The sequence below is a fragment of the Miscanthus floridulus genome, chromosome 18 (assembly GCF_019320115.1).
Source record: "Miscanthus floridulus cultivar M001 chromosome 18, ASM1932011v1, whole genome shotgun sequence".
NCBI lineage: Eukaryota > Viridiplantae > Streptophyta > Magnoliopsida > Poales > Poaceae > Miscanthus > Miscanthus floridulus.
In genome coordinates, this window is record NC_089597.1 from 90,160,453 (window position 1) to 90,173,770 (window position 13,318).

Genomic DNA, 13,318 nt, shown 5'->3' on the forward strand with positions numbered 1-13,318 from the left:
TTTCAACACATGTGAGTTCAATCCATGGCTTCAAGTCACTTCCACTAATGATTTGATCCTCAACACAATATGACTCCACATAGCTCGATTAGTTCCTCGATTCAATGCAAGTACTCTCTTCTTCACCTTAGCCATGGTACCTCGGTTGCCCTTCACCTTGGCTTAGTCCCTCGAAGCCCTTTCCTTACTATCTTCACCCTATCGAGCCATCCTCAAGTCACATCATATTAAGCATCATTGAAAAAACATTTCTTCAATATTGTGATTCTTGCTTGAATATCTTCTAGATATGAATGTTGAGATCAATCAAGCTTCAGTTGGATTCACATAGATTGAGATATACGAATCAACATCAATATGGTCAAGCCAATTCACGATTCCTTATTCCTCTTCATTTTGGCTTGACACTCCTAACACTCACTTTAATATCTATCTTCATACTTCTAGCTTGACCAAATCAATGCAAAGTGATTTTCCAAATCTTTATCCATACAAGCAAACCAACATAGAGACCAACTTATATCCAATATGAGTTGTGTCCTTTGTCATTTAACCTTTGCTTGGTATTTCTTCGCTTATGCATTCTTGACTCATTCTTTAATCCTTGATCAAAGCTAATCCACTATCAAACTCTTCTTGTTCATGCAAAGCAAGCCATTATTGAGACCAATCCAAAATCATCAACTTATGTCTCATTTATACCATTTGCCAAATATGTTTGCTTTCTCATGATACTATGATATCCCACAATATAGAAGCCATTTCATCAACTCCATTTGCATTGTTGTCTTTTTCTTGAACTATATTGTTTCCATGATCTTCCAACGCAATAATACACAATTTTGGCCTTGATTTGAACATTATGTAGAATATCATCAAGTTTGCCTTCTTGTTGAACCTATATACACTTCTCATTCCACAATCCACTAGTGTATGCAATAAACTCAATTTTCTATTTAACACTTAGCAAACTTGTTAGACTTTTAATGGTGTTGTCATTCAATTCACCAAAACCCACTAAAGGGCGGGCTAGATGTACTTACACTAAGATGGCATAAACATCTTCTTAATTTAACTAAACTTTTTTACGATCAAATAAGGACAATATCAAGCTTATAAAATTCATAACTAGAGATATACGCATCCAAAAAAATATGTTCTATAACTATATGGAGAGCTTAAGAAAAACCCTACAAGGTTTGTGTAGATCAAAAGTTCAAATTATTCAATTAAGATGGCCAAAAACTGAATAGATCGAGAAGTGTCTAGATTCTCATTATTGAAAAATAGCCTTCTTAAAACCATCATATCTCCTAAATTACTGAGGCTATGAGGCTTTTTTTGGTGTCAAAAGAAAGAAACTAAAGTCCTCTACAACTTTGTCCAAAGTGAAAAAAAATTATTACGGTTGTTAAGATGCCCTAAAACGATGATGAACAAAAACTGCACAGTCTGATGGGATTTTGGATTGTGGATGAGATTAATTTCAGGAATTACTCCCACTAAACCCTTTCTAATTAGATGATTCAATCCACAAAACTTGATCGAAAGAACTGGATTATAATCTGGCATCTCACCTAGGACAACCACAGCGAGCACGCTGACAAGCCCTAGCGATCCACTTCTCGCTTCCTTCCTTCCTCTTCTCCACCACCTCACGGTGATCCTCGCCGCTATGACAGGGTCACCATTCTGATCTACTCGCATGTGGTACATCAAACATGAACAGCGAGGGAACAAGAAATTGAGGACAAAAATATGAAGAGAATATGATGCCTAACCGATTTTCTGAAAAAGAACGGCACCGCACATCACAACTGCAGACGCCCTCTTTGCCGAGTGCTGGGGGCACTCGGCAAAGCCAGCCAAGCACTCGGCAAAGGCTTTGCCGAGTGCCGCACTCGGCAAAGGCCTCTCGGCAAAGACTTTGTCGGCAAAAATTTCTTTGCCGAGTGCCAAAAATCGACACTCGGCAAAGTCTTTGCCGAGTGCCAAGCCCGCACTCGGCAAAAAAATAACTGCCGTCAACATTTGACGCCGGCTTTGCCGAGTGCCTAGGGACTGGCACTCGGCAAAATTTGAATGTTTGCCGAGAGCCAGGGCTGAGCACTCGGCAAAGAAACAATTTTTTTTTTTAAAAATCTTTTTAAAAATAGTCTTTGCCGAGTGGTACCATCTGGCACTCGGCAAAATTGACCTCTTTGCCGAGTGCCAGGCTGTGGCACTCGGCAAAATTGACCTCTTTGCCGAGTGCCAGGCTGTGGCACTCGGCAAAACTGGGGAAGTGGCTGTTTTTTGTGGTATTTTTTCCCAGCTTTGCCGAGTGCCACACCCCTGGCACTCGGCAAAGACTTCTTTGCCGAGTGTTGGCACTCGGCAAAGTTGGGAAATTTGCAATTTTTTTTTTGTTTGTTGCTTTCCTTCGAAAGCAAACACGCAAAACTCATATATAATACATGAGACAGCACACAGGCATTTAGCATCACACAAAACGCATACATAATCCATAATACATCACAAGCACATTCAACATCCATCACAAGCACATCCTCCTGCATAATCCATCACACGCACATCCAATGTGCAAATCCATGACAACATCTAAGAAGTCTTCATCCAACACAAGTCCTAGATTAAGAAAAGTCAATGAAACATGAAGGGGCACCACCTACTGCCACTGATCCCAATGGGAGCCTGAAGGGGCACCTCCGTGCGGTGGTGGACCTGTCCAGCCGGGGTGTGTGTGCTGAGGCGAAGGAGTCGGGTTCGAACCCGACGACTGTTGCACAAAGGAGAATTGAATTCATTAGTATCTACACAAGCTAAAGGACTTGATCAACCATATATATATACTCACCGGAGTGCCTAGAGCCGGAGGAGTAGGAGGCACAACTGGAGCGAGCAGCGACTGGGGCACCACCACACCCGGGAGAGTGGTGCCGAGGCTCGACATGAATGAGAACATGTCCTACATCCTCTGCGCCTCGGCCGCCCTTTGGGCCCTCAGGACCTCCCACTCGGCCCTCTCGGCCTCCCTCTAGGCCCTCTCCCTCTCCCTCTCGACCCTCTCGGCCTCCATCCTCTCCACAGTGGCCTGCAATATTCAATCACCAACGTTTAAACAATGCAAATGCAAGGTACATGTGTAAAAGTAATGAATGGCGAATGAAATAGAACTAACCTGGAGTGCCGCCATCTGCTGTAGTGTGCTCGCCTGCCGAGGTTGAATGGGGACGGAGGAGCTCATGCTCTGTGCTCGGATCTGGGCGAGGTTGGGCACAGAGGTCGAGTCGACCATGTTGGAGGCCATCCAGTATCGGCCATGCTGCTTCCCTCCTCCGAGCCTCATCACGAGGTCAGTATCAAGGGGCTGGGTGGCGGGGTCGAAGTCCTCCCCATGCCGCTCGCGGGCCGCCGAGGCGTAGTCGGTGAGCTTGCTGTGGACGCTCGTGTTGCTGTACGCCTCGGGCCCGTCCTCCGGGTTGTAGACGGTGTCCGGGGCTGTCGCCTTGCCCTTGTGTGCCATGGCGTACACCATGAACTCGTTGCATTCCTGGCCATCATGCGACTGGGACTGCGAGGAAAACACAAAGACGATTAGAAGTAATGAGAATTGAGCGTTAGAACAAATAAATAAATAAGTGCGTAGCGTGTACCCAGGCCTGGGTGTACGAACTGAGGGGCCGGTTGCCTTGGTGGTGCGTCGGCCCACCCATCTGCAGGCGGCACTCCCGATGGAGGGCGTGCCTCTCCCTCCACTCATCGGAGACCCACTTGTCCACGATGGCCGCCCAACAGTCTCTGTGCCTGGCGCACCAAGAAGGACACATCTGCATGCCATCAAGTATTGTATTAGAAATGTTAGAATATAAAATGAAGGCTACCTATTCTTCATGGAATGAGTCAGTAACAATGTTTTATAACTTACTGCGAGGTACTGCTCCCTGGTGAGTGTCATGGTCCTGGCCTCGTTCTTCCCCGGGTACCGACCAAGGACGTCGCACGAGTGGTTGATGTGGCACTGCAGCCTCGCCTCGTAGTACAGGTCCGTGACTCGGCCCCTGCATGCCCTGTCCTGCACCTTCGTCACCCAGGCGGGGTCATGCCCCTCCTCCAACGTGAAGAAGTCCTGCATACAGACATCATGTGTCCTTTCATTATTTCAAGAATGTCTAATGATTCCATAGTATTGAGCAATGTAGTGTGATGTAGACTCACCCAGAACTCACGCCTGATCCGCTCCTATACGATGCCGTACACGGCGTCCACGGCGGAGTTGAAGTGGTCCCACGTCCAGGGAGGCGACTCAACCTGGGCGTGGGTGACCAAACCAGGGTAGTGCAGGCGGATCAGGCCGCCGAGGATCCCATTGCACTGCCGATGATCGCCCCCGGACACAAGTTCCCAGTTCCTACAGGAGTCAGTAAGAAGAATTGTTAGTCCGCAGTTTGGTTTTTAGCATATGAACAAGAAGAGATGCAAAATGAACGGATACTTACTTGTCGCCCTTGGGACGAATCACCGGCCTCCTCTGAAACGGGATCGGCCGCGTCGGGAGCTACGAGGACCCGCGCAAGTACGGTGCCGATGAGGTGCTCGAAGTGGAACCCCCCGCCACCCCCCCAGAGGAAGTGTCACCCCCGCCACCCCCCTAGAGGAAGTGTCACCCCCTCCTGTCTGGGGGGGCAGCTGCTGGTCCTCGTCGTCAGTGGTCGTCGTCCGGTCCTCCTCGGGCGGGGGGACGGCAGACGACTACACCGCCCTCCTCGGACGGCCACGGGGGCAACGGGCCGGACGGCTCCTCGCCGACGCCTCCGCCTCCGCCTCCGCCTTCGCCTCCGCCTCCTGAGTCATCCTCACGTAGAGCGAGTTGCAGGTCCGGGTCTGCCTTCTGCCCGGCATTTTGTCGAGTGCCTGCAAATACAAAGAGTAAACCAGTTAGCACAATATAGACAAATATAGAGATGCAAAATGAACGAAACATAACTAGAAAATAATAATAATATAGTATTACATGAATTAGAAATAATCTTCAGGATTGGCAGCGGCCGGATCATAAGTGTCGTCATCACTAACAATATTGTCTAACATTTCTGCCTCATCTCCATCGTTGTCATCAATGGCAACGCCAAACCGTAATCGCTCAAGCAGTGCTAAGTCTTTGGCATTTTGCACCTCTTCTCCATCGTCCTCATCAATGTCATTGTCTACTTCCATGCCCATCAGCGAAAACATGTCTATGTGAAACATGCCATCTAGCCCCTCGGGTTGATAGAACTCTCCTGTATATGTGTTTAGGTCAAAGTTGTAATCCTCATCGTTTGGGACAGGCACTTTGCCATGCGGTGATACCAACTGCGCAAGGTACCAACCCTCAAGAGTGGGATCTTTTTGGCACGCCCATGGAAGATAATAAACTTGCGTGGCCTGTTGAGCCACAATATAGACATCGTCTCCTTGATAGAGGGAATCTTGTTGAATTTCAACTTGTCCAATCTCAGGGGCCCTTCTCGTGACATTGGGATTGAACCAATGGCATTTGAATACGACTGGCTTATGACCTCCGCGAAGCTCAAAGTTGAGCTCGTATATTTCTTTGACTATGCCGTAGTAGTCGCGGTCATCGGTGCCGGGCGTACGAACTCTAGTATTCGTGGTTTTTCGATTGGGCCACGCATCCATTCGGACAAGCATGGATCTGCTCATACGGCATCTTAAGTGCACGAAGAAGTTTCTATGACTCGTACAAGTTCTTCGGCAGGATGTGATCCTCCGGAAGCAGGGATCCAAAAACTGCCAACATACCATCGAAGTTGTCCCGACTCATGCTAAACTGCGACTTCAACCCCATGATGCGTCCAATTGCATCCAGCTGCGATACCGTTGTCTTTTCGTGTAAGGGCTTCTGCGCTGAAGACATCATATCATAGAACGTCTTTGCGCTTTCCTCTGGCTTCTCCTCCAATCCTTCACCGAACCGTGCCTGCTGAATGTCATCCATCCAGTCTGCTACCCCGCCATCTCCATCATAATCCTCGAGACACTGTCTCACCACCTCCTCTCTAATACGATCGGCTTCACCATGGTGGATCCAGCGGGTATAGTTTGCCGTGAATCCATACTTGATAAGATCTTCCCCCACGAGCCTCTTAATTTTTCTTTTCTTGTTCCCACATCTGCTGCACGGACACGGCATCCGGGCTGACCCTTTAGCAGCCTCACCAAATGCATGCTCCAGGAAAGCATTGGTCTTGGTCATCCATTCTGGGGTCATACTTGCGTGGCCCGTGTACATCCACTCACGGTTATCCATCCTCTAGCACATGCATATGTAAGCGAGTAATAAAAACTGTAGGTAAATCCACAAGGCGTTCCTACTATACATCTAATAGGTGAAGGATAGGTCCTAATCCCACCCGAGGATGCGTAGATGAGGTTGGCTTCCATGGTCCGCTCCTATCCAAGACAGAATTTCGGCAGCACCTCCCCGCTGTTCTCCCGATACACGTCCTGGCAGGGAGATTGTGTATCAGGAGAACAACGAGGAGGTGGTGCCGAAACTCTGTCTCGGACAGGAGCGGGCCACAGAAACCAACCCATCTACGCATCCGCGGGCTGTCCAAAAAACGTGGACAATCTGAAACAGGTACAGAATTTGGTATGCAAAGATCTGCATACCAACGACCGTATCTCTTTCGGACGGGAGACGCCTAACTGGGGTTACACGAGATGCAAGTATGCAAGATGGGTTATACCTAGGGTGTCGGTGAGGTCAGGCTAGTGGGGCGGTGGCGAGTCGCTGCAGTGGCGAGGCGACACGGTGCAGGCAGAACCGCAACGCCAACGCAGACGATCGGGGTCACCGAGTGCCTCCCAACGGTCCTCGTCCTGCAAAGAAAAGGCAAATGGTTAGACTCCATTGAAAATTTCGGTAGCACCTCCCCTGCACGGAGAGGTTCCCAAAACCTGCAGAAAATATTGGTACGAAGGCCAACAACCACATGTATACCAAACATAGGCACGAAGGCCATCAACCACATACATACAACAATAACTACTACTAACACTAAAACTATGAACAACAACTACAACTACTACTGTCACTACGACTTACTAACTAATACTAACACTACTAATTAACTACTACTACTAACACTACTACTTACTAACTAATACTAACACTACTAATTAACTACTACTACACACATGTGATGATGTCCTGGTTTGTGAACACCATACGTGATGACGCCCTCCAAACGTTTTCAAATTTTTACCACCGCATATGCATGTGATATCACGACATCTCGCCAAGTTTCATGATTTTCGGGATTCGTTTGAATTTTATAGAATTAAATAACCACTCGCACGCAAGTTCGCGACGTTGCCCCGTGAGCACGTTGATCGAAATTTGGAGACAGTTCCTTGATTTAGCATAAAGTGACACTAACAAACAAGAATAACATTTTTGAAATGGATCAAAACTATTATTCGATGCACCTGCAGTTCAAACCTACATTTTCCGGATAATTGCAAGAAAACGAAATAAAGTGAAGAAATATAGCAAATATCAATAAAATTGTGCCAAATTTGAACATGTTGTTCATGGTACAAATACAAATCTAAGAAAAAAAAGTTGGTGGCAAAAAACAAAAAAAAATTATTTTGCCAAGTGCTAAGGTTTGGCACTCGGCAAAGTGAATATTTTGCCGAGTGCTAGCCCTAGGCACTCGGCAAAGCCAATATTTTGCCGAGTGCCAAACAGAAGGCACTCGGCAAAGAGGCCGGCGTCGGGCACCGTTATCCCGGGCGCCTCTTTGCCGAGTGCCCAACTTTGCCGAGTGTCTGGCACTGGGCAAAGTTTGGCTTTGCCGAGTGCCTTATTTTGCCGAGTGTCAGACACTCGGCAAAGCCCTATTTGCCGAGTGCCAAGTTTCGCCGAGTGCCCAATATTTAGCACTCGGCAAAGATTCCAGCACTGGGCAAAGTCCCGGTTTCCTGTAGTGCATGATAACGATGACAAACCCTAACTTCTCTCGTTTCTCTTCTCCCATCTCCAATTTCTTTCTCCCTTGCGTACATGATGTGGAAGGGACAGTGGCTTGGTGGACGGTGGGTACCAGGTTTTTTTTTGAAACTTTGGGTACCAGGTTTAGATTGTGGAAGGATACGAAAAAAACAGAAAAGGAGTAGAACTCTCGTCCAGTAAAAAGAAAAAAAAGCGCACGACGACGGTCTCTGAAACTAAGAGCTGGTCACGCGACAGGAAAAAACGAATAGGCACTGTACCTGATGGTTAGCGCTATATATTTATGATGCGTAATAAGTATTATTAAATTAACTATTGCATATATTTTTAAAATATATTTATTTGGAAATACAAATGTTACTATTATTTTCTATAAATTTAGTCAAACTTAAGAAAGTTTGTTTAGCACGAAAATCTAAGTGACACTTAAAAAGTGACAGTGAGAGAAGGTTTGTTAATTTTCTTGATGAAAGCAGTTACATGGTGGATAAACAGAGCCATTATTCTGTTTATCTTGTGGAGTGAGAAACCACCACAATTATACACTTGGTAAATGACTGACACCGACAGAGCCCACCTCCAAACTCTGCGAGCACGTGCGTACTGTACATTTGAACATGGACTACACCATGCCTGTACTGCACGATATGCTATGTGTGTACATGTCCAAGCAGCAGGGCCCATGCAGCCATGCTGATTGGTGTCCAACACCCCAAGTTCTTCACATGTTTTGTGTACGCTCAAAAAAAAACTAAAGCAGACAGCAGCAACTGCAGGACAGGCAGCAAAGTAGGGTGTGCCAGCGATCACAATCAGCTGGTAGTACGTTGGACCGGACGACGCGCTCCCTCGCTCACGGTCACGGGTGACAAAGCGCCAAATGACACATGCCTGCCCCGCGCGTCACTTTTGCACCTATCGTAGCGTGCTGCCGGTCGGCTCGGCTGCACTATGCAGAGGCACTCGCTCGTCGTCGTCAAACTATTCTCTAGGGTTTCGCGGCCGTACGTACGTACGCGAGCTTAGCTACATCCCCACGCATATATTTAATTATTCTGGAGGAATTTGGATAATTTAGAGGAATGCTGGAGAAATTTGTGAGAGAAAAATATTATTCCAAATAAAAAAAAAGTAGATCAAGTCGGATTTAAGGGCACGCAAACGTAGCCGAACCATGCACGTGAATGAGAGATCTCTCGGGCCAAGGGCCCCAGTCGGCGCAGCCAACAACTCTGCGTGGCTGTGCAGTGCAGTAGTGCAGTGTCGTCTACTATCTCGTATCCATCCAAATTTCCAATTACAAATGTCAGATACTCAGATTCATATACACGACAACAAATCTCAGCAATGTATCAGTCACCACCACCTCTTAAGTACTTTTTATTCATGTATAGTCTACTCGCTCGTACGAACCTGTCATATATATATACTCACGCGTGATCTTAGTCCCATGGACTTGAGAAATTTAATCAAATATCTAGTTTTATTTAAGATGGACAGGCATAAATTAAACCACGCAGATAAAAACAAGTGAACCAATTACCGAAGACGACATGCATGCATTGCATGCAAAACAACAATAACGTTTCCATCATGATCGAGTTCATGGCAAATAACAGGGAATTATTAACAATCAACCATCACCCCTCTTGCATCAAATCAAGCTTAACCAAATCAAGCCGCGAATCGAGAGACCAAACTGAAAACACATAGAAAGCAGAAACCACAACAGACACAAACAATAAACACGCATGGAAAATGATCGATCCATCGTTAGCTGATCGACCTGGTCTTCTTCCTCCTCCGGAGCCTTCTTCAGCTAGGAACGAAGCAGAGACGACATCCTCTCATGTCGATCTCTCTTCAAACTACCGAACAAAGAATGCTAGCTCACTCCAAAACCCCTGCATTTTCACGTAGAGACAGAGTCAGGCTAGCAGCATGCATATGCCACATGCAAATGACTACTAGTACTTGCAGATCGAGATGCATATATGCATAGCTAGTCACGTACATGTTCATGGATGCATCATATAGCATGGGGGCTGCTAGCTAATCGAGATCAGACGGTGCAGGTGTAGCCCGGCGGCGGCGTCTTGCCGCAGGTGAGGAGGAGCTGGAGCGCCAGGGGCAGGTAGAGGTTGATGTTGAGGAGCTTCAGCTTGATGGTGGTGCACAAGCACACGGCCGCCTCCAGCTCCACCAGCCCCTCCAGCACCGGGCAGCACTTGTTCACCACGGGGTCGCCCAGGCCGATGTGCACCAGCCGCCCAGCAGGTCCACGCACGCGCCCAGCTTCAGCGAGTCCGCCGGGCACGTCGGCGACGATGGCGTCGGCGTCGGGGTCGATGGCGGTGGCGGAGGGCACGGCGTCGAGCTGCCCCCGCCTCCGCCGGGCGGGTAGGTCACTGGTGGACCGGTGACTGGAGGCGTCGTCGAGGGCGGGCCGGTGATCGGAGGCGTCGTCGACGGAGGTCCGGTGATCGGCGGGTAGGTCACCGGTGAGCCGACGACCGGCGGCGTCATCGGAGGGCCGGTAATCGGCGGGTAGGTCACCGGTGAGCCGACGACCGGCGGCGTCGTCGGAGGGCCGGTAATCGGCGGGTAGGTCACCGGTGGTCCCACGACCGGCGGACGCGTGACCGGTGGGCCGATGATCGGCGGGTAGGTCACTGGTGGTCCGACAACCGGCGGACGCGTGACCGGCGGGCGCGTGACGGGTGGGCCTACGACCGGCGGACGCGTGACCGGTGGGCCGATGATCGGCGGGTAGGTCACGTGGTCCGACGACCGGCGGACGCGTGACCGGTGGGCGCGTGACGGCTGGGCCTACGACCGGAGGACGCGTGACGGGGCCCTTGGGCGGGCCGACGACGGGCGGACGCGTGACCGGCGGGTAGGACCGGCTCTTGGGCGGCTGGTGCCCCGGCGCCGGGTACGCGGGGCCCTTGGGTGGCTTGGGGTTCTTGGGCTTCGGCGACGGCGACGGGTGGGAGGGCTTGGTCTTGGGCGGGTGCGAGTGCGACGGCTTGGGCGTCTTGGGCTTGTTGTAGTCGCAGTCTACCTCGTTGTCTGGCTCTGGCAGCGAGAGGATGGGTGTCACGGCGGTGGAGAGCACCAGCAGCAGGGTGAGGAGGAACGGCCGGAGCTTCTTGCCGCTGGCCTCCATGGTCGGCGGCTGCTAGCTGGTGTTACTAGAGGGCAGGATCGGAGTGTGCACTCTAGGGTTTCGAGGTAGTGCGGTTTTATAGAAGAGTGAGCTTGTAAGGGACGCCCGTGACTGAACTCTAGCTAGGGTATCGACTAGTAGGCAGAAGCTAGCCCAGAACTGGGTAGTGTTGCTAGTGATCTCTGACCTCAGACCACGGGATGTGTACAAGTGTGGGAGACGTAGTCAAGTGAATGTGATAATGTGATATGGAGTAAATTATAAATTTATAATTCATGTGATCACGTGAAAGTGTAGCCGTTAATAGTCGAGTGAAGTGAATAGACGGTCATAAAGACGATTATCACTGTCCACTTTCACTGCTAACCACAAAACCAGCGATGATAATATTTGCGTAGTAGTTATGCTAGTACTCCGCTTTAAGAGCCATAATATTTGTCATCAAATCCATATATCATATATCTCATTTGCTCTCTTACACTACTAACCTTAACCCGCCCCCACTCCACAAAGCTTTGTGGCTACAGTTTGCTACCCTAATCCCGGCTATAGTTGTGTCACATGTTCCCAATACCTCAGTGAGATGTTGTATCCTACCATATGGAGCCCTTTTAGAGACCGCCACCACTACTTATATTCTCCGCATTACTCCCACTGCATCAGTTTACCCCATAGGTGTTTCCTCCTCTCTTCTCTTTGTCATTGTGAGAATGCTCGCTCTACGCATCATCTTTGACAATGGCAACTTCAACTATACCAACAAATGCATGTGTGATGGTTGCTCCTTCTCTAACCACGACAACATCGATGCCCTCATTGGCCATCCAATACATCCCTGCCCAACAGATGGCCTCCACCATTGTTGATGGCAAGTGGTGCCACCCGTCTTCAACCATTACCATTGCCAAGCTAGAGACTTCCACGACCATGCATCCATGAACCGGCCAGAGACAAAAAATAATTAAACCCCCTTAATAATCCTAAAACTTAGACCATGTTTGGATGCAAAATATTTTTAGAATTTTGGAAATATATAGTGGTGTTATAAAATACTTTAGTTTGGAGTGCCATGAAGTGTTGTTAGGGTGCAAGAAGCTTTATAGTGTTTTAAAAACCAGCCAGAATTATAGCGTTTTTGAGTTTCAAAAACTCCACCGCCTTAGGTGCAGGACCATCTATCAAAGACATCTAGTCGATGATGGTAAAACGGAGAAAAAAACAATGAAAGCACAAGACTTTTAAATTCGGACGCAATCGTTCACTTCGCTCCCATATACTATATGACTAAGCGGGCCGGGAACACTAGAAGTACATATATGTATGGTTAGAGATAATTGAGATGCATACAAACTCTAGAGATAGAATGTGATTAGGCCTAGTGCAAAACTTGTCTTGTACTCCAAGTGTCTCGTTCATATATACTTATATACACCCTTTGAGGATCGAGATGCAAAATGAACAACAAATTATATATCATTGTTCTTATCATATTCGCCCTTTTTCACATATATACACGGCTAGCTAATCGTGTCTGTCCCGTGCCTAACCTTGACGTACGTGTCACACGCCGTATACGTGCCGCTTATCCAGGTTGGCGACGAATGGATGGATCTTTGCTGCTATCTCCGCGCAACTATTCTAGGTACAATACAGTATAATGGTCCGCACAGGCGCATCAGTACGTACGTTCGATCATCCAACCCCAGCTTAATTTAATTTGGCAGTTGGCTTCAGTCCGCCGATGAAGTACGTACGTACACTAAGACACTGCAGCACGTACGTGAGTGCGTCGTCGTGGGGAGTCCGGATCGAGAGCCGGCCGGCCATCCGAATCGAACGACGACACGACAGACGCGCTGTCCTCGTCGGCGTGCGTGACGAGTTACGACGTCTACTCCGCCGCGGCGCCGCTTCGCGTGGTACGTGCACGCACACGGTGCATGCCCGAATCCTACTAGCTACCATCAACCTTTGCCGTACCCATCTGACAGAATGCCAGTTTAATTTGCCACCACATATGCTGGCAGGGGCATGCTGCGCACGCCCGTACGAACCAAAACTCGTGGTTGGTGGGAGATCGGGCCACGGACCACGGTACATATGCCATGCCATGCATGCCCTGC

At 48.7% G+C, this 13,318-nt stretch overlaps 1 long non-coding RNA gene and 1 pseudogene across 1 annotated transcript; both read right to left on the reverse strand.

Moving 5' to 3' along the window:
- Positions 1-3,691: 3,691 nt before the first annotated feature.
- On the reverse strand, positions 3,692-4,633 carry LOC136520323 (uncharacterized). The gene is made up of 4 exons (XR_010775221.1): positions 4,500-4,633; positions 4,219-4,411; positions 3,929-4,129; positions 3,692-3,830 (listed from the first exon to the last, which is right to left on the reverse strand). It is a non-coding gene; the product is annotated as an uncharacterized lncRNA (long non-coding RNA).
- A 4,942-nt stretch (positions 4,634-9,575) lies between these two features.
- Positions 9,576-11,195, reverse strand: LOC136521245 (36.4 kDa proline-rich protein-like; annotated as a pseudogene).
- Between the last annotated feature and the right edge of the window lie 2,123 nt (positions 11,196-13,318).